A 23472-nucleotide genomic window follows, 5' to 3' on the forward strand; every position below is an offset into this window, starting at 1 on the left:
CAAATACATTTATAACATTATATAAATCAAATACATTTATAACATTATAAATAATAAATACATTTATAACTTTATAAATCATCAAATACATTTATAACATTATAAATAATCAAATACATTTATAACATTATAAATAATTAAATACATTTACAACATTATAAATAATCAAATACATTTATAACATTATAAATAATAAATACATTTATAACATTATAAATAATCAAATACATTTATAACTTTATAAATCATCAAATACATTTATAACTTTATAAATCATCAAATACATTTATAACATTATAAATAATCATATACATTTATAACATTATAAATAATCATATACATTTATAACATTATAAATAATCAAATACATTTATAACATTATAAATAATCAAATACATTTATAACATTATAATCAAATACATTTATAACATTATAAATAAGCAAATACATTTATAACTTTATAAATCATCAAATACATTTATAACATTATAAATAATCAAATACATTAATAACATTATAAATAATAAATACATTTATAACATTATAAATAATCAAATACATTTATAACATTATAAATAATCAAATACATTTATAACATTTAAAAAAATCTAATACATTTATAACATTATAAATAATCAAATACATTTATAACATTATAAATAATCAAATACATTTATAACATTATAAATAATCAAATACATTAATAACATTATAAATAATCAAATACATTTATAACTTTATAAATCATCAAATACATTTATAACATTATATAAATCAAATACATTTATAACATTATAAATAATAAATACATTTATAACTTTATAAATCATCAAATACATTTATAACATTATAAATAATCAAATACATTTATAACATTATAAATAATTAAATACATTTACAACATTATAAATAATCAAATACATTTATGACATTATAAATAATCAAATACATTTATAACATTATAAATAATCAAATACATTTATAACATTATAAATAAGCAAATACATTTATAACATTATAAATAATCAAATACATTTATAACATTATAAATAATCAAATACATTTATAACATTATAAATAATCAAATACATTAATAACATTATAAATAATAAATACATTTATAACATTATAAATAATCAAATACATTTATAACATTATAAATAATAAATACATTTATAACATTATAAATAATAAATACATTTATAACATTATAAATAATCAAATACATTTATAACTTTATAAATCATCAAATACATTTATAACTTTATAAATCATCAAATACATTTATAACATTATATAAATCAAATACATTTATAACATTATAAATAATAAATACATTTATAACTTTATAAATCATCAAATACATTTATAACATTATAAATAATCAAATACATTTATAACATTATAAATAATTAAATACATTTACAACATTATAAATAATCAAATACATTTATGACATTATAAATAATCAAATACATTTATAACATTATAAATAATCAAATACATTTATAACATTATAAATAAGCAAATACATTTATAACTTTATAAATCATCAAATACATTTATAACATTATAAATAATCAAATACATTTATAACATTATAAATAATCAAATACATTTATAACATTATAAATAATCAAATACATTTATAACATTATAAATAAGCAAATACATTTATAACTTTATAAATCATCAAATACATTTATAACATTATAAATAATCAAATACATTTATAACATTATAAATAATCAAATACATTAATAACATTATAAATAATAAATACATTTATAACATTATAAATAATCAAATACATTTATAACATTATAAATAATAAATACATTTATAACATTATAAATAATAAATACATTTATAACATTATAAATAATCAAATACATTTATAACTTTATAAATCATCAAATACATTTATAACTTTATAAATCATCAAATACATTTATAACATTATATAAATCAAATACATTTATAACATTATAAATAATAAATACATTTATAACTTTATAAATCATCAAATACATTTATAACATTATATAAATCAAATACATTTATAACATTATAAATAAGCAAATACATTTATAACTTTATAAATCATCAAACACATTTATAACATTATAAATAATCAAATACATTAATAACATTATAAATAATAAATACATTTATAACATTATAAATAATCAAATACATTTATAACATTATAAATAATAAATACATTTATAACATTATAAATAATAAATACATTTATAACATTATAAATAATCAAATACATTTATAACTTTATAAATCATCAAATACATTTATAACTTTATAAATCATCAAATACATTTATAACATTATATAAATCAAATACATTTATAACATTATAAATAATAAATACATTTATAACTTTATAAATCATCAAACACATTTATAACATTATAAATAATCAAATACATTTATAACATTATAAATAATCAAATACATTTATAACATTATAAATAATCAAATACATTTATAACATTATAAATAATAAATACATTTATAACATTATAAATAATAAATACATTTATAACATTATAAATAATAAATACATTTATAACATTATAAATAATCAAATACATTTATAACTTTATAAATCATCAAATGCATTTATAACTTTATAAATCATCAAATACATTTATAACATTATATAAATCAAATACATTTATAACATTATAAATAATAAATACATTTATAACATTATAAATAATCAAATACATTTATAACATTATAAATAATCAAATACATTTATAACATTATAAATAATCAAATACATTTATAACATTATAAATAATCAAATACATTTATAACATTATAAATAATCAAATACATTTATAACATTTAAAAAAATCTAATACATTTATAACATTATAAATAATCAAATACATTTATAACATTATAAATAATCAAATACATTTATAACATTATAAATAATCAAATACATTAATAACATTATAAATAATCAAATACATTTATAACATTATAAATAATCAAATACATTTATAACATTATAAATAATCAAATACATTTATAACATTATAAATAATAATATACATTTATAACATTATAAATAATCATATACATTTATAACATTATAAATAATCAAATACATTTATAACATTATAAATAATCTAATACATTTATAACATTATAAATAATAAATACATTTATAACATTATAAATAATCAAATACATTTATAACATTATAAATAATAAATACATTTATAACATTATAAATAATCAAATACATTTATAACATTATAAATAATCAAATACATTTATAACTTTATAAATCATCAAATACATTTATAACTTTATAAATCATCAAATACATTTATAACATTATATAAATCAAATACATTTATAACATTATAAATAAGCAAATACATTTATAACTTTATAAATCATCAAACACATTTATAACATTATAAATAATCAAATACATTAATAACATTATAAATAATAAATACATTTATAACATTATAAATAATCAAATACATTTATAACATTATAAATAATAAATACATTTATAACATTATAAATAATAAATACATTTATAACATTATAAATAATCAAATACATTTATAACTTTATAAATCATCAAATACATTTATAACTTTATAAATCATCAAATACATTTATAACATTATAAATAATCAAATACATTTATAACATTATAAATAATAAATACATTTATAACATTATAAATAATAAATACATTTATAACATTATAAATAATCAAATACATTTATAACATTATAAATAATCAAATACATTTATAACATTATAAATAATCAAATACATTTATAACATTATAAATAATAATATACATTTATAACATTATAAATAATCATATACATTTATAACATTATAAATAATCAAATACATTTATAACATTATAAATAATCTAATACATTTATAACATTATAAATAATAAATACATTTATAACATTATAAATAATCAAATACATTTATAACATTATAAATAATAAATACATTTATAACATTATAAATAATCAAATACATTTATAACATTATAAATAATCATATACATTTATAACATTATAAATAATCATATACATTTATAACATTATAAATAATCAAATACATTTATAACATTATAAATAATCAAATACATTTATAACATTATAAATAATCAAATACATTTATAACATTATAAATAAGCAAATACATTTATAACTTTATAAATCATCAAATACATTTATAACATTATAAATAATCAAATACATTAATAACATTATAAATAATAAATACATTTATAACATTATAAATAATCAAATACATTAATAACATTATAAATAATCAAATACATTTATAACATTTAAAAAAATCTAATACATTTATAACATTATAAATAATCAAATACATTTATAACATTATAAATAATCAAATACATTTATAACATTATAAATAATCAAATACATTAATAACATTATAAATAAGCAAATACATTTATAACATTATAAATAATCAAATACATTTATAACATTATAAATAATCAAATACATTTATAACATTATAAATAATCAAATACATTAATAACATTATAAATAATAAATACATTTATAACATTATAAATAATCAAATACATTTATAACATTATAAATAATAAATACATTTATAACATTATAAATAATAAATACATTTATAACATTATAAATAATCAAATACATTTATAACTTTATAAATCATCAAATACATTTATAACTTTATAAATCATCAAATACATTTATAACATTATATAAATCAAATACATTTATAACATTATAAATAATAAATACATTTATAACTTTATAAATCATCAAATACATTTATAACATTATAAATAATCAAATACATTTATAACATTATAAATAATTAAATACATTTACAACATTATAAATAATCAAATACATTTATGACATTATAAATAATCAAATACATTTATAACATTATAAATAATCAAATACATTTATAACATTATAAATAAGCAAATACATTTATAACTTTATAAATCATCAAATACATTTATAACATTATAAATAATCAAATACATTTATAACATTATAAATAATCAAATACATTTATAACATTATAAATAATCAAATACATTTATAACATTATAAATAATCAAATACATTTATAACATTATAAATAATCAAATACATTTATAACATTTAAAAAAATCTAATACATTTATAACATTATAAATAATCAAATACATTTATAACATTATAAATAATCAAATACATTTATAACATTATAAATAATCAAATACATTAATAACATTATAAATAATCAAATACATTTATAACTTTATAAATCATCAAATACATTTATAACATTATATAAATCAAATACATTTATAACATTATAAATAATAAATACATTTATAACTTTATAAATCATCAAATACATTTATAACATTATAAATAATCAAATACATTTATAACATTATAAATAATTAAATACATTTACAACATTATAAATAATCAAATACATTTATGACATTATAAATAATCAAATACATTTATAACATTATAAATAATCAAATACATTTATAACATTATAAATAAGCAAATACATTTATAACATTATAAATAATCAAATACATTTATAACATTATAAATAATCAAATACATTTATAACATTATAAATAATCAAATACATTAATAACATTATAAATAATAAATACATTTATAACATTATAAATAATCAAATACATTTATAACATTATAAATAATAAATACATTTATAACATTATAAATAATAAATACATTTATAACATTATAAATAATCAAATACATTTATAACTTTATAAATCATCAAATACATTTATAACTTTATAAATCATCAAATACATTTATAACATTATATAAATCAAATACATTTATAACATTATAAATAATAAATACATTTATAACTTTATAAATCATCAAATACATTTATAACATTATAAATAATCAAATACATTTATAACATTATAAATAATTAAATACATTTACAACATTATAAATAATCAAATACATTTATGACATTATAAATAATCAAATACATTTATAACATTATAAATAATCAAATACATTTATAACATTATAAATAAGCAAATACATTTATAACTTTATAAATCATCAAATACATTTATAACATTATAAATAATCAAATACATTTATAACATTATAAATAATCAAATACATTTATAACATTATAAATAATCAAATACATTTATAACATTATAAATAAGCAAATACATTTATAACTTTATAAATCATCAAATACATTTATAACATTATAAATAATCAAATACATTTATAACATTATAAATAATCAAATACATTAATAACATTATAAATAATAAATACATTTATAACATTATAAATAATCAAATACATTTATAACATTATAAATAATAAATACATTTATAACATTATAAATAATAAATACATTTATAACATTATAAATAATCAAATACATTTATAACTTTATAAATCATCAAATACATTTATAACTTTATAAATCATCAAATACATTTATAACATTATATAAATCAAATACATTTATAACATTATAAATAATAAATACATTTATAACTTTATAAATCATCAAATACATTTATAACATTATATAAATCAAATACATTTATAACATTATAAATAAGCAAATACATTTATAACTTTATAAATCATCAAACACATTTATAACATTATAAATAATCAAATACATTAATAACATTATAAATAATAAATACATTTATAACATTATAAATAATCAAATACATTTATAACATTATAAATAATAAATACATTTATAACATTATAAATAATAAATACATTTATAACATTATAAATAATCAAATACATTTATAACTTTATAAATCATCAAATACATTTATAACTTTATAAATCATCAAATACATTTATAACATTATATAAATCAAATACATTTATAACATTATAAATAATAAATACATTTATAACTTTATAAATCATCAAACACATTTATAACATTATAAATAATCAAATACATTTATAACATTATAAATAATCAAATACATTTATAACATTATAAATAATCAAATACATTTATAACATTATAAATAATAAATACATTTATAACATTATAAATAATAAATACATTTATAACATTATAAATAATAAATACATTTATAACATTATAAATAATCAAATACATTTATAACTTTATAAATCATCAAATGCATTTATAACTTTATAAATCATCAAATACATTTATAACATTATATAAATCAAATACATTTATAACATTATAAATAATAAATACATTTATAACATTATAAATAATCAAATACATTTATAACATTATAAATAATCAAATACATTTATAACATTATAAATAATCAAATACATTTATAACATTATAAATAATCAAATACATTTATAACATTATAAATAATCAAATACATTTATAACATTTAAAAAAATCTAATACATTTATAACATTATAAATAATCAAATACATTTATAACATTATAAATAATCAAATACATTTATAACATTATAAATAATCAAATACATTAATAACATTATAAATAATCAAATACATTTATAACATTATAAATAATCAAATACATTTATAACATTATAAATAATCAAATACATTTATAACATTATAAATAATAATATACATTTATAACATTATAAATAATCATATACATTTATAACATTATAAATAATCAAATACATTTATAACATTATAAATAATCTAATACATTTATAACATTATAAATAATAAATACATTTATAACATTATAAATAATCAAATACATTTATAACATTATAAATAATAAATACATTTATAACATTATAAATAATCAAATACATTTATAACATTATAAATAATCAAATACATTTATAACTTTATAAATCATCAAATACATTTATAACTTTATAAATCATCAAATACATTTATAACATTATATAAATCAAATACATTTATAACATTATAAATAAGCAAATACATTTATAACTTTATAAATCATCAAACACATTTATAACATTATAAATAATCAAATACATTAATAACATTATAAATAATAAATACATTTATAACATTATAAATAATCAAATACATTTATAACATTATAAATAATAAATACATTTATAACATTATAAATAATAAATACATTTATAACATTATAAATAATCAAATACATTTATAACTTTATAAATCATCAAATACATTTATAACTTTATAAATCATCAAATACATTTATAACATTATAAATAATCAAATACATTTATAACATTATAAATAATAAATACATTTATAACATTATAAATAATAAATACATTTATAACATTATAAATAATCAAATACATTTATAACTTTATAAATCATCAAATACATTTATAACTTTATAAATCATCAAATACATTTATAACATTATATAAATCAAATACATTTATAACATTATAAATAATAAATACATTTATAACTTTATAAATCATCAAACACATTTATAACATTATAAATAATCAAATACATTTATAACATTATAAATAATCAAATACATTTATAACATTATAAATAATCAAATACATTTATAACATTATAAATAATAAATACATTTATAACATTATAAATAATAAATACATTTATAACATTATAAATAATCAAATACATTTATAACTTTATAAATCATCAAATGCATTTATAACTTTATAAATCATCAAATACATTTATAACATTATATAAATCAAATACATTTATAACATTATAAATAATAAATACATTTATAACATTATAAATAATCAAATACATTTATAACATTATAAATAATCAAATACATTTATAACATTATAAATAATCAAATACATTTATAACATTATAAATAATCAAATACATTTATAACATTATAAATAATCAAATACATTTATAACATTATAAATAATCAAATACATTTATAACATTATAAATAATAATATACATTTATAACATTATAAATAATCATATACATTTATAACATTATAAATAATCAAATACATTTATAACATTATAAATAATCTAATACATTTATAACATTATAAATAATAAATACATTTATAACATTATAAATAATCAAATACATTTATAACATTATAAATAATAAATACATTTATAACATTATAAATAATCAAATACATTTATAACATTATAAATAATCATATACATTTATAACATTATAAATAATCATATACATTTATAACATTATAAATAATCAAATACATTTATAACATTATAAATAATCAAATACATTTATAACATTATAAATAATCAAATACATTTATAACATTATAAATAAGCAAATACATTTATAACTTTATAAATCATCAAATACATTTATAACATTATAAATAATCAAATACATTAATAACATTATAAATAATAAATACATTTATAACATTATAAATAATCAAATACATTAATAACATTATAAATAATCAAATACATTTATAACATTTAAAAAAATCTAATACATTTATAACATTATAAATAATCAAATACATTTATAACATTATAAATAATCAAATACATTTATAACATTATAAATAATCAAATACATTAATAACATTATAAATAATCAAATACATTTATAACTTTATAAATCATCAAATACATTTATAACATTATATAAATCAAATACATTTATAACATTATAAATAATAAATACATTTATAACTTTATAAATCATCAAATACATTTATAACATTATAAATAATCAAATACATTTATAACATTATAAATAATTAAATACATTTACAACATTATAAATAATCAAATACATTTATGACATTATAAATAATCAAATACATTTATAACATTATAAATAATCAAATACATTTATAACATTATAAATAAGCAAATACATTTATAACATTATAAATAATCAAATACATTTATAACATTATAAATAATCAAATACATTTATAACATTATAAATAATCAAATACATTAATAACATTATAAATAATAAATACATTTATAACATTATAAATCATCAAATACATTTATAACTTTATAAATCATCAAATACATTTATAACATTATATAAATCAAATACATTTATAACATTATAAATAATAAATACATTTATAACTTTATAAATCATCAAATACATTTATAACATTATAAATAATCAAATACATTTATAACATTATAAATAATTAAATACATTTACAACATTATAAATAATCAAATACATTTATAACATTATAAATAATAAATACATTTATAACATTATAAATAATCAAATACATTTATAACTTTATAAATCATCAAATACATTTATAACTTTATAAATCATCAAATACATTTATAACATTATAAATAATCATATACATTTATAACATTATAAATAATCATATACATTTATAACATTATAAATAATCAAATACATTTATAACATTATAAATAATCAAATACATTTATAACATTATAATCAAATACATTTATAACATTATAAATAAGCAAATACATTTATAACTTTATAAATCATCAAATACATTTATAACATTATAAATAATCAAATACATTAATAACATTATAAATAATAAATACATTTATAACATTATAAATAATCAAATACATTTATAACATTATAAATAATCAAATACATTTATAACATTTAAAAAAATCTAATACATTTATAACATTATAAATAATCAAATACATTTATAACATTATAAATAATCAAATACATTTATAACATTATAAATAATCAAATACATTAATAACATTATAAATAATCAAATACATTTATAACTTTATAAATCATCAAATACATTTATAACATTATATAAATCAAATACATTTATAACATTATAAATAATAAATACATTTATAACTTTATAAATCATCAAATACATTTATAACATTATAAATAATCAAATACATTTATAACATTATAAATAATTAAATACATTTACAACATTATAAATAATCAAATACATTTATGACATTATAAATAATCAAATACATTTATAACATTATAAATAATCAAATACATTTATAACATTATAAATAAGCAAATACATTTATAACATTATAAATAATCAAATACATTTATAACATTATAAATAATCAAATACATTTATAACATTATAAATAATCAAATACATTAATAACATTATAAATAATAAATACATTTATAACATTATAAATAATCAAATACATTTATAACATTATAAATAATAAATACATTTATAACATTATAAATAATAAATACATTTATAACATTATAAATAATCAAATACATTTATAACTTTATAAATCATCAAATACATTTATAACTTTATAAATCATCAAATACATTTATAACATTATATAAATCAAATACATTTATAACATTATAAATAATAAATACATTTATAACTTTATAAATCATCAAATACATTTATAACATTATAAATAATCAAATACATTTATAACATTATAAATAATTAAATACATTTACAACATTATAAATAATCAAATACATTTATGACATTATAAATAATCAAATACATTTATAACATTATAAATAATCAAATACATTTATAACATTATAAATAAGCAAATACATTTATAACTTTATAAATCATCAAATACATTTATAACATTATAAATAATCAAATACATTTATAACATTATAAATAATCAAATACATTTATAACATTATAAATAATCAAATACATTTATAACATTATAAATAAGCAAATACATTTATAACTTTATAAATCATCAAATACATTTATAACATTATAAATAATCAAATACATTTATAACATTATAAATAATCAAATACATTAATAACATTATAAATAATAAATACATTTATAACATTATAAATAATCAAATACATTTATAACATTATAAATAATAAATACATTTATAACATTATAAATAATAAATACATTTATAACATTATAAATAATCAAATACATTTATAACTTTATAAATCATCAAATACATTTATAACTTTATAAATCATCAAATACATTTATAACATTATATAAATCAAATACATTTATAACATTATAAATAATAAATACATTTATAACTTTATAAATCATCAAATACATTTATAACATTATATAAATCAAATACATTTATAACATTATAAATAAGCAAATACATTTATAACTTTATAAATCATCAAACACATTTATAACATTATAAATAATCAAATACATTAATAACATTATAAATAATAAATACATTTATAACATTATAAATAATCAAATACATTTATAACATTATAAATAATAAATACATTTATAACATTATAAATAATAAATACATTTATAACATTATAAATAATCAAATACATTTATAACTTTATAAATCATCAAATACATTTATAACTTTATAAATCATCAAATACATTTATAACATTATATAAATCAAATACATTTATAACATTATAAATAATAAATACATTTATAACTTTATAAATCATCAAACACATTTATAACATTATAAATAATCAAATACATTTATAACATTATAAATAATCAAATACATTTATAACATTATAAATAATCAAATACATTTATAACATTATAAATAATAAATACATTTATAACATTATAAATAATAAATACATTTATAACATTATAAATAATAAATACATTTATAACATTATAAATAATCAAATACATTTATAACTTTATAAATCATCAAATGCATTTATAACTTTATAAATCATCAAATACATTTATAACATTATATAAATCAAATACATTTATAACATTATAAATAATAAATACATTTATAACATTATAAATAATCAAATACATTTATAACATTATAAATAATCAAATACATTTATAACATTATAAATAATCAAATACATTTATAACATTATAAATAATCAAATACATTTATAACATTATAAATAATCAAATACATTTATAACATTTAAAAAAATCTAATACATTTATAACATTATAAATAATCAAATACATTTATAACATTATAAATAATCAAATACATTTATAACATTATAAATAATCAAATACATTAATAACATTATAAATAATCAAATACATTTATAACATTATAAATAATCAAATACATTTATAACATTATAAATAATCAAATACATTTATAACATTATAAATAATAATATACATTTATAACATTATAAATAATCATATACATTTATAACATTATAAATAATCAAATACATTTATAACATTATAAATAATCTAATACATTTATAACATTATAAATAATAAATACATTTATAACATTATAAATAATCAAATACATTTATAACATTATAAATAATAAATACATTTATAACATTATAAATAATCAAATACATTTATAACATTATAAATAATCATATACATTTATAACATTATAAATAATCATATACATTTATAACATTATAAATAATCAAATACATTTATAACATTATAAATAATCAAATACATTTATAACATTATAAATAATCAAATACATTTATAACATTATAAATAAGCAAATACATTTATAACTTTATAAATCATCAAATACATTTATAACATTATAAATAATCAAATACATTAATAACATTATAAATAATAAATACATTTATAACATTATAAATAATCAAGTACATTTATAACATTATAAATAATCAAATACATTTATAACATTATAAATAATCAAATACATTAATAACATTATAAATAATAAATACATTTATAACATTATAAATAATCAAATACATTTATAACATTATAAATAATAAATACATTTATAACATTATAAATAATAAATACATTTATAACATTATAAATAATCAAATACATTTATAACTTTATAAATCATCAAATACATTTATAACTTTATAAATCATCAAATACATTTATAACATTATATAAATCAAATACATTTATAACATTATAAATAATAAATACATTTATAACTTTATAAATCATCAAATACATTTATAACATTATATAAATCAAATACATTTATAACATTATAAATAAGCAAATACATTTATAACTTTATAAATCATCAAACACATTTATAACATTATAAATAATCAAATACATTAATAACATTATAAATAATAAATACATTTATAACATTATAAATAATCAAATACATTTATAACATTATAAATAATAAATACATTTATAACATTATAAATAATAAATACATTTATAACATTATAAATAATCAAATACATTTATAACTTTATAAATCATCAAATACATTTATAACTTTATAAATCATCAAATACATTTATAACATTATATAAATCAAATACATTTATAACATTATAAATAATAAATACATTTATAACTTTATAAATCATCAAACACATTTATAACATTATAAATAATCAAATACATTTATAACATTATAAATAATCAAATACATTTATAACATTATAAATAATCAAATACATTTATAACATTATAAATAATAAATACATTTATAACATTATAAATAATAAATACATTTATAACATTATAAATAATAAATACATTTATAACATTATAAATAATCAAATACATTTATAACATTATAAATAATCAAATACATTTATAACATTATAAATAATCAAATACATTTATAACATTATAAATAATCAAATACATTTATAACATTATAAATAATCAAATACATTTATAACATTATAAATAATCAAATACATTTATAACATTATAAATAATCAAATACATTTATAACATTATAAATAATCAAATACATTTATAACATTATAAATAATCAAATACATTTATAACATTATAAATAATCAAATACATTTATAACATTATAAATAATCAAATACATTTATAACATTATAAATAATCAAATACATTTATAACATTTAAAAAAATCTAATACATTTATAACATTATAAATAATCAAATACATTTATAACATTATAAATAATCAAATACATTTATAACATTATAAATAATCAAATACATTAATAACATTATAAATAATCAAATACATTTATAACATTATAAATAATCAAATACATTTATAACATTATAAATAATCAAATACATTTATAACATTATAAATAATAATATACATTTATAACATTATAAATAATCATATACATTTATAACATTATAAATAATCAAATACATTTATAACATTATAAATAATCAAATACATTTATAACATTATAAATAATAAATACATTTATAACATTATAAATAATCAAATACATTTATAACATTATAAATAATAAATACTGTTAGTAATTGTTAAACTGAGATCTGATGCTAAAGTCCTGTAACGTGATTCATCCTGCATTCATCATTTCCTGCTCACACTGATCTGCATGAGCACAATACAAGCTTTCACTGTATGATGCTTCATCCCAGGTTCCTCTGATTCTATTCAATCCAAATCTTATTTTACTCAAGATAAAAAATATCTTACTGAGTTCATCTTTATCTTCAGGTTCTTCCTTCTTCACAGGCTTCATCTGGAAACCTCCACACTGTTGGTCCTCTGGGGTGAGGTGTTCCTCAGAGGTGACGTGTTCCACAGGGATTAAAGATCCTTCACCTGAAATTCATCAACATGTGAAGAAGAAACTCAACAACTGGAGGAAACTGAAGGTTGTGGGTTTAGTTCCCACAAATAAATACTACTTAGATTTAATCCAGACTGGAAGTATCAGCACTTCTCCACATGACAGTACGGTACAGTACAGGTTCTAATCCCACTATCCACATTCTCTTATTATTTCTACTATACTAACCACACTGTACTGTACTAACATGGCAAATTGCTCCACATTTACTTACAGAAGTAACTTCCATCTTCTTCCTCCTCCTTTTTTATTAGTTTCTCTTGGAATCCTTCATTTTGTAGATCTATGGGGGTGACGTGTCCCTCTTCTGCTGACTGCATTATTAAAAGATCTGACAGGCAGACAGACAGATAGACAAATGTACTTTATTCCCTATTAAAGAGAAATCCAGGAATACTCTTTCAGACTGTTTTAACTGTTTATTTTTAATGCTGTGAGGCTGTAAACAGAGTGAAAATGTTGAAACTATTGTGGGACTGAGCAGCATCAGACAGAAAAGACTTCTAATAGAACTTTTTGGGTTGGTTTCACAGACAGGGATTAAGCCTAGTCCTAGACTACACAGCATTTTGAATGGAGATTCTCTATTTAAAGCTAAATGTAGTCCTGGACTATAAGCCTTAATCCCTGTCTGGGAAACAACCCTTTGAGTTTGGTGGAAGTGGTTTTGTGGTCCAAAGTGAAATGATGAAGTCTGATGTTCTTTACATCTAGTTTCTCATCCACTCCCAATAACAGTGCTGTACTAATACTTTTAACTTTTACTATAAACCTGTAAAACAACCTGTAAACAAAGCTACAAGAACTCGCTGTTTCTATCAAACATTAAAAACTGTAAACAAAGCTGAAAATGTGACGCGTTTATATCAAAATGTTAGATTTAATAATGAATAAACTCTGAATCCGTTACAATCGACTAATTCATCGGTTCAATGAATCGGTTCATCAGTACTGAATCATGTGTGATGCTAACAGTTAGCGGAGCAGCTAAGAGTTTGTTTAAATAAAACTGGAGTTAAAGCTCCTCATCCTCACAGTGATGTTTTATTATGAACTCTAGTTTTATTATTAATTAGAATGTGGTTATAATTAAATATAAGGGTTATAATTAAATACATATTTTACTTACAGATGAGGCTCTACAGTACAAACGCAGCAGCTTCTTGTTCTTCTTATGATGTTTAATGGCGGTTAGCAGAACAACTTAAGACGCACCAGCGCCACCAACTGGACTGGAGTTGAACAGCAGCTTTAAACATCTCCATTAGCCCTGTATCTCTCAGCTACAGTGTTGGGGGGAACGAACCGATTCTATTGAACGACTCTATTGAAATGAACTAAAAGAACAGAGTCGCTCCTCTAGTATAGAGACAAATAATTAAGGAATAAACTTGTTTTGTACTAAATGCAGGTGAAAGAGGATCAGCAGCAGCAGCTGAGCGGTGTGTGTGGTTCTCTGTGTGTTTTGTCTCTGTTTCAGGATCTTTTATTTGAAAAGCTGCGTGTAGAACAGAGAAAGTAAAAGACGACACACAGCGGAGTGAAAGGCTGAACGACGGACGTCTATAAGAAGCAGCTTGTTTACAACATCTCTAGTTTATGGCCATACCACCCTGAGAACACCTAATCTCGGAAGCTAAGCCGGGTCGGTCCTGGTTAGTACTTGGATGGGAGACTTTTATCCACACACACCCACCTTCACTCCAAACCTCCTGTTACACACTGACCCAGCGGCTTTTTCTTCATCAAAGCTAATGTCCAAGGCAGTTAAACAGAGTTATTATTATTTATTTATTGTAATATTTACATTATAATTTCCTGTAGTAGGAGCAGGACGGGTAAATGTAGCATCTCTCCTATAAAATATTTCTTTAGATAAAAAGACATGTGAAACAGTTGCAGGATGAGACATAAAAAGTAGATGTGTGTATTATTTAAAACTAAACTCAATGATAATTGGTTACCTTCAAAAAATTGTGCAGCATGTGTTCCTGATTTACATTCAGTGTTAACAAGTAAAGAAGGACCCACCGTGACCCTGACCAGGTGCTAAAAATAAAAAAAACTTATTGTATCAGTATGGGGTTTTGTGTTGATTTGATCTAAATTGCTCTCCAGCTGAGGATGATTTGTAGGTACCTTTAAATTGCTGGCGGTCCTTTCCCATGCTATAAGTATGGGCATTGGTTGACTACCTGTGGGGCACTTCCTGCTGTTTCCTCCTCCGGGGCATCTGACGTCCGTGCCGGTGGCTTTCAGCATGGACGAGTTTGGCTTCGTGTCTCCCGGTGAATCGCTTCTTAACAATTAAAAGCCATGTGGGCTTGTGTTTGGTAGTACCGGTGCTATGTTGCGGGTTCTCTCTGCATTTCTGTTGGCGTGTTTCGCCTCCAGTCGAGTGGAAATAGCGGCCATGTTACACTACTGTGACTACGGTAGCTGTTGTGCCTGCTGGTCTGTACTCTGACTTTCACTGTGCTGAAAACTGCATTGCTGTATCCTGGTCTTTTAGCCTGGATCATGTTGGCTCGGTTCCAGTTTCCTGCGTGCTGCTGTTTTGCCTGAAGAACTGTTTTGCCGGCAATAGTGTTCTGCTGGAACTACTGTTTCGTCTGAGTCGTATTTTGAGTTATTGTTTTGTATAAATACATTTTGTTTATATGATTGTTTTCATTTATTTTGATTTATGGTTTATTGTATTGGAGAATTATTTGATTTCTTTCTTTTCCTCTGGTCGGACAGGAGCTGTGGGCCAAAGCAGGAGGCAGACAGACTTTGGTGGTGGAACCCTTTTCACTTGCCCTGCAGTCTAGAGCACGTTGGGTGTTATTGAGGTGTGCGGTGTGATCACGTGTGGTGTGTAGTGTAGGAGATTTCTTTACTTCCATATTTTCCGCTGCCGTGGTAAGCCCTCAGCCCTGTTCCTTCTGCCTCAGTTTTGTTCATAAATTGTAAATGGACCCATAGAGTATTAAATGTGATGTGGCTAATCATTTTATACTAATTGTGTCTGTCTCAGAACATGGCTTGTCATGTGGAAACTTTTGTAAACAATTGTTAATAAAATTAACTAAGTGTTGGAAGTACGTCTCTGGTCTCCAAGTGTGTTCGAACCTGGGTGTCTTTCTTTCTGGGCCTTAAGTGCCCGTTATATAAATATTCCTAGGGGTGAAATTATAAACAGGGTGGTATAGCCTGAGGTAAACCTTAGCCAGTCATGTGACCCATGTGTACCATCCAATGAAACGTCTGTGTCTCTGTGGCGCAATCGGTTAGCGTGTTCGGCTGTTAACCGAACAGTTGGTGGTTCGAGCTCACCCAGGCCTTTTATTGCACAACCTGCCTGTTGATCAAACGGATATGAGACACAACAACAACGTGTAGTCCCACAGAATAGTGGAAATAAGTAACTGAAAACCATCCAGTAAACAACAGTCCTACAAGCACAAACATCCACCTGATAAGTCACCAGAGACCGGCTGTCCAAAGTGGAAGAACGTCCTTTTGGTTTCAGTAGATGTTAAATGAAGATACTCACCCAACGTGGGGCTCGAACCCACGACCCTGAGATTAAGGGTCTCATGCTCTACCGACTGAGCTAGCCGGGCTTAAACAGCAGGTCAGAACAGACAGCTCATCGGTCAGACCATCAGTGTCTACATCACTTCATGTATCTATACGTGTCTAACATACGTATCTATTCTATTAATATTCATAAACATACACACACACACACACACACACACGCTTCCACATTCACATGTTTTTGCTGTTTGTGTTATGTAGATAATATTTCGGTGATTTGATGTATTTTTGACATTTTATTATTATTTAAGTGAAGCTTTTTACAAGTTTAGGGGTTTTGTGTTTTGCTTCACTGTATGTATGATGCATCATTAAACTGTTATACATTATTTATTCTATTTTGCATTAGATGAGATGGTTTGTCTTTGTATTGACCCGCGATTCATTTTTAAATGACAGCTAATGCCAAGTTCACACTACACGACTTTCCAAGTCGTCAGGTCGCTGTACAGTTCACACTACACGACTGAATCTCTTGCACTCGGGAGTCTTTCAGTCGGTGTATATTTCACACTACACGACTGAATCTCTTGCACTCGGGAGTCTTTCAGTCGGTGTATATTTCACACTACACGACTGAATCTCTTGCACTCGGGAGTCTTTCAGTCGGTGTATATTTCACACTACACGACTGAATCTCCTGCACTCGGGAGTCCTTCAGTCGGTGTATATTTCACACTACACGACTGAATCTCCTGCACTCGGGAGTCCTTCAGTCGGTGTATATTTCACACTACACGACTGAATCTCTTGCACTCGGGAGTCCTTCAGTCGGTGTATATTTCACACTACACGACTGAATCTCTTGCACTCGGGAGTCTTTCAGTCGGTGTATATTTCACACTATACGACTGAATCTCCTGCACTCGGGAGTCCTTCAGTCGGTGTATATTTCACACTACACGACTGAATCTCTTGCACTCGGGAGTCCTTCAGTCGGTGTATATTTCACACTACACGACTGAATCTCTTGCACTCGGGAGTCTTTCAGTCGGTGTATATTTCACACTACACGACTGAATCTCCTGCACTCGGGAGTCCTTCAGTCGGTGTATATTTCACACTACACGACTGAATCTCTTGCACTCGGGAGTCCTTCAGTCGGTGTATATTTCACACTACACGACTGAATCTCTTGCACTCGGGAGTCCTTCAGTCGGTGTATATTTCACACTACACGACTGAATCTCTTGCACTCGGGAGTCTTTCGGTCGGTGTATATTTCACACTACACGACTGAATCTCCTGCACTCGGGAGTCTTTCGGTCGGTGTATATTTCACACTACACGACTGAATCTCCTGCACTCGGGAGTCTTTCGGTCGGTGTATATTTCACACTACACGACTGAATCTCCTGCACTCGGGAGTCTTTCGGTCGGTGTATATTTCACACTACACGACTGAATCTCCTGCACTCGGGAGTCTTTCGGTCGGTGTATATTTCACACTACACGACTGAATCTCCTGCACTCGGGAGTCTTTCGGTCGGTGTATATTTCACACTACACGACTGAATCTCCTGCACTCGGGAGTCTTTCAGTCGGTGTATATTTCACACTACACGACTGAATCTCTTGCACTCGGGAGTCTTTCAGTCGGTGTATATTTCACACTACACGACTGAATCTCTTGCACTCGGGAGTCTTTCAGTCGGTGTATATTTCACACTACACGACTGAATCTCCTGCACTCGGGAGTCTTTCGGTCGGTGTATATTTCACACTACACGACTGAATCTCTTGCACTCGGGAGTCCTTCAGTCGGTGTATATTTCACACTACACGACTGATCGGCGATAGGGGGTTTCACACTACACGATCCATCACCAACTGGAATCGCAGACGAGCTTCTCTGGTCTCCCTTTTTTCTTTCTTTCTTTCTTTTTTTTTTTCCAAAAACACACGTGAGAAGTGACGAGAAGTTTAATGATAACACGTCCAAAAAAATGAACGTCAACAAGTAGCGAGAGATCAAAGGGTTGTGCGCTAATGTGCAGCGTAATATCAAGGAGGAAAAATAAATGAATCTGAGGGGATTTGGCAACACGAACAGTATATGGCTTGTTTTGTAGTAAGTTTTGCAATGCAGCGTGGGTATTATGTTTTGTAGAGGACGATCAAATCAGAAATACTGTAAAACGTGTGTGTGCCGGTGTATCCTGATATAAACTATATTAATTAAGCCCCTGTCCCCTGTCCTCTCCTGCATTTCCCCTCACGCTGTATCTTACGTTCTCATTGGCTGTTCGACATGTCACTCATTCCCAGTTGCCCGTCTGAGATCGTGCTAGTAAACTCAATCCAGTCGCTGAGCGCTCGGCGAGCCAGGCAGGTCGAGTTGTTGGATAGTTCACACTTTGCGACTGAGAGCCGAGTTTTGATCGCCGAGCAAACGCTGAGTTGCTCCAGACCCGGAAAATCAATCGCCGAGTGAAAATCAGGGCAAAAATCGTGTAGTGTGAACTAGGCATAATGATATTGATCCGACTCTTTTAAGTAGTTTGTATAACATATAAAATGTTGACTTCATCAAAAAGAATCGACTCCTTCAGCTTCTAACGGCTCATTGCTGAGTACTATCAACTTAGTGAATCGACTCTTTCTATTCTCGTCTTTTGACTTAAAGAACCGGATTAAAGAATCGACTCATTTGATTCATTTAAACGCGCAGACTCACTCGCTCTCCCGCTGTGAGCTTCTCAAACTGAACTGCGTCTTTCTGTACATGAGGAAGAAATCTATGTAGAGATCTCAAATAACATGAACCTGAAGGTATGAACTTACATTGTAGAAAAGAAAAACAAGCCAGTAGCAGCAGTGTGCACATTAAACCATTTACAGAAGGGTCATTAAGTTTGGCTAATTGAAATAATGGCATGTTTCTGACCTGAATGAGAGGGGCATTAAAAAGATCTCACACTTGTCAGAGACAACGTTTGGAGCCCAGGTCAATATGACCTGCTAGTTAGAGAAGGATCACTTGTTTGTTAGTTTAAGTCCAAAGGAGACAGTGGCACGTACAGGGATTGAACCCGCGATCAGCACCACGCTCTAACCAACTGAGCTAACCAGCCTGTGTACAAGGGCAGGGCGTATACCCACATACCCGATTCTACACTGACAGCCCTTCAGTTATGGAGCTGCCACACAGAAACGATGGAGAGCTTTACTGTTGTTAAGCAGAACAGATCTTCGTGTGAGATGACTGAGGTTAATGTATTTTTCTTTTAAGAATAAATAAAAGCTGATGCTTTTAACCTCATACTTTCCTAATACTTTTATTCTACACGCTCTAAATTTCTTTTAGTCTTCTGCCTTGTGCAGTGCAAGAATTCACTAAATTACACAGCAGTTCTCTTTTAATTTATTTATTTATCTTTGCCATTGACAAAATTGATTGTAACCATTTATAAAGATCATGCCACGTTCATTAGGTGAAATGAAGCCAGAATTAAAGATGGCAGAAGAACAGGGTGATATTCTTACTTTCAGTGATTAAATTACTCAGGTTAGAAAGTCCTGATACACAGAATATGCTCACCTGACTCTCTCTCAACCATGCTACTTTTAATCATTAAACTGAGTGTGGCCCATACAGGGATCGAACCCGCAAACATGGTATTAGCACCACGCTCTAACCAACTCAGCTAACCGGCCATTCAGCTATTCCCTTTAGATCTTTGTACATAATTCTACTCTAACTCCATTCAACCAGCTGCATTGTAGCACAAAAACAATTTGAGATTCTGCACACTGTCAGTGAAGATCTGCAAAACTGAGTGCTCTACTAAACTGAATTTGTTTGTTATTGCATCAGAAATGCAGCAGTTTCATGTTATTTTAATGATCCAAGATCTCAGTCCTACTTCAGACATCACTGTCTAGTCATTTCTTATGTTCAGACTTTCTTAATACACATCTAAGAGGTTTTGTGGGTTCTTATATGTGTGAACTATCTAAACTGTATATTTCTTAAAGTTCCTGACTGAGCTTAATGCTGCAGACCAGTGACTGGAGCAGATACGACTCAGGTCCTGCACACAGTAAGTAGTGCTGATACACAGTACCAGCCTGCACACCAGAGGGGCTCAAAACATCAAGTTTTCACTCATTAAATCATGTAGTTTGTGAACTTTGTTGAATGAATGTAGGATTCTGGGTTTTAGGAAGTTTAGCTACTGTTAATATTTTTTCCCAGTTGAACTAAAAACAACCTGAATTGATGTTTAACTGTTCGTTTACACTTCACTAAGAGTTATTACCATCAAGCAAATGTAAAGCCTATTTCTATATGAAGAGCA

General features: G+C 21.7%; 1 protein-coding gene across 1 annotated transcript in view; it reads right to left on the reverse strand.

Annotated features, from left to right (window-relative positions):
* Positions 1-23472, reverse strand: part of LOC134326266 (zinc finger protein 271-like) — a gene marked incomplete at its 5' end in the record, with an annotated part of 96691 nt that overhangs the window by 47438 nt on the left and 25781 nt on the right. The gene's annotated exons all lie outside the window — the stretch shown is intronic.

Source organism: Trichomycterus rosablanca, chromosome 14 (assembly GCF_030014385.1).
Source record: "Trichomycterus rosablanca isolate fTriRos1 chromosome 14, fTriRos1.hap1, whole genome shotgun sequence".
NCBI classification, from domain to species: Eukaryota; Metazoa; Chordata; class Actinopteri; order Siluriformes; family Trichomycteridae; genus Trichomycterus; species Trichomycterus rosablanca.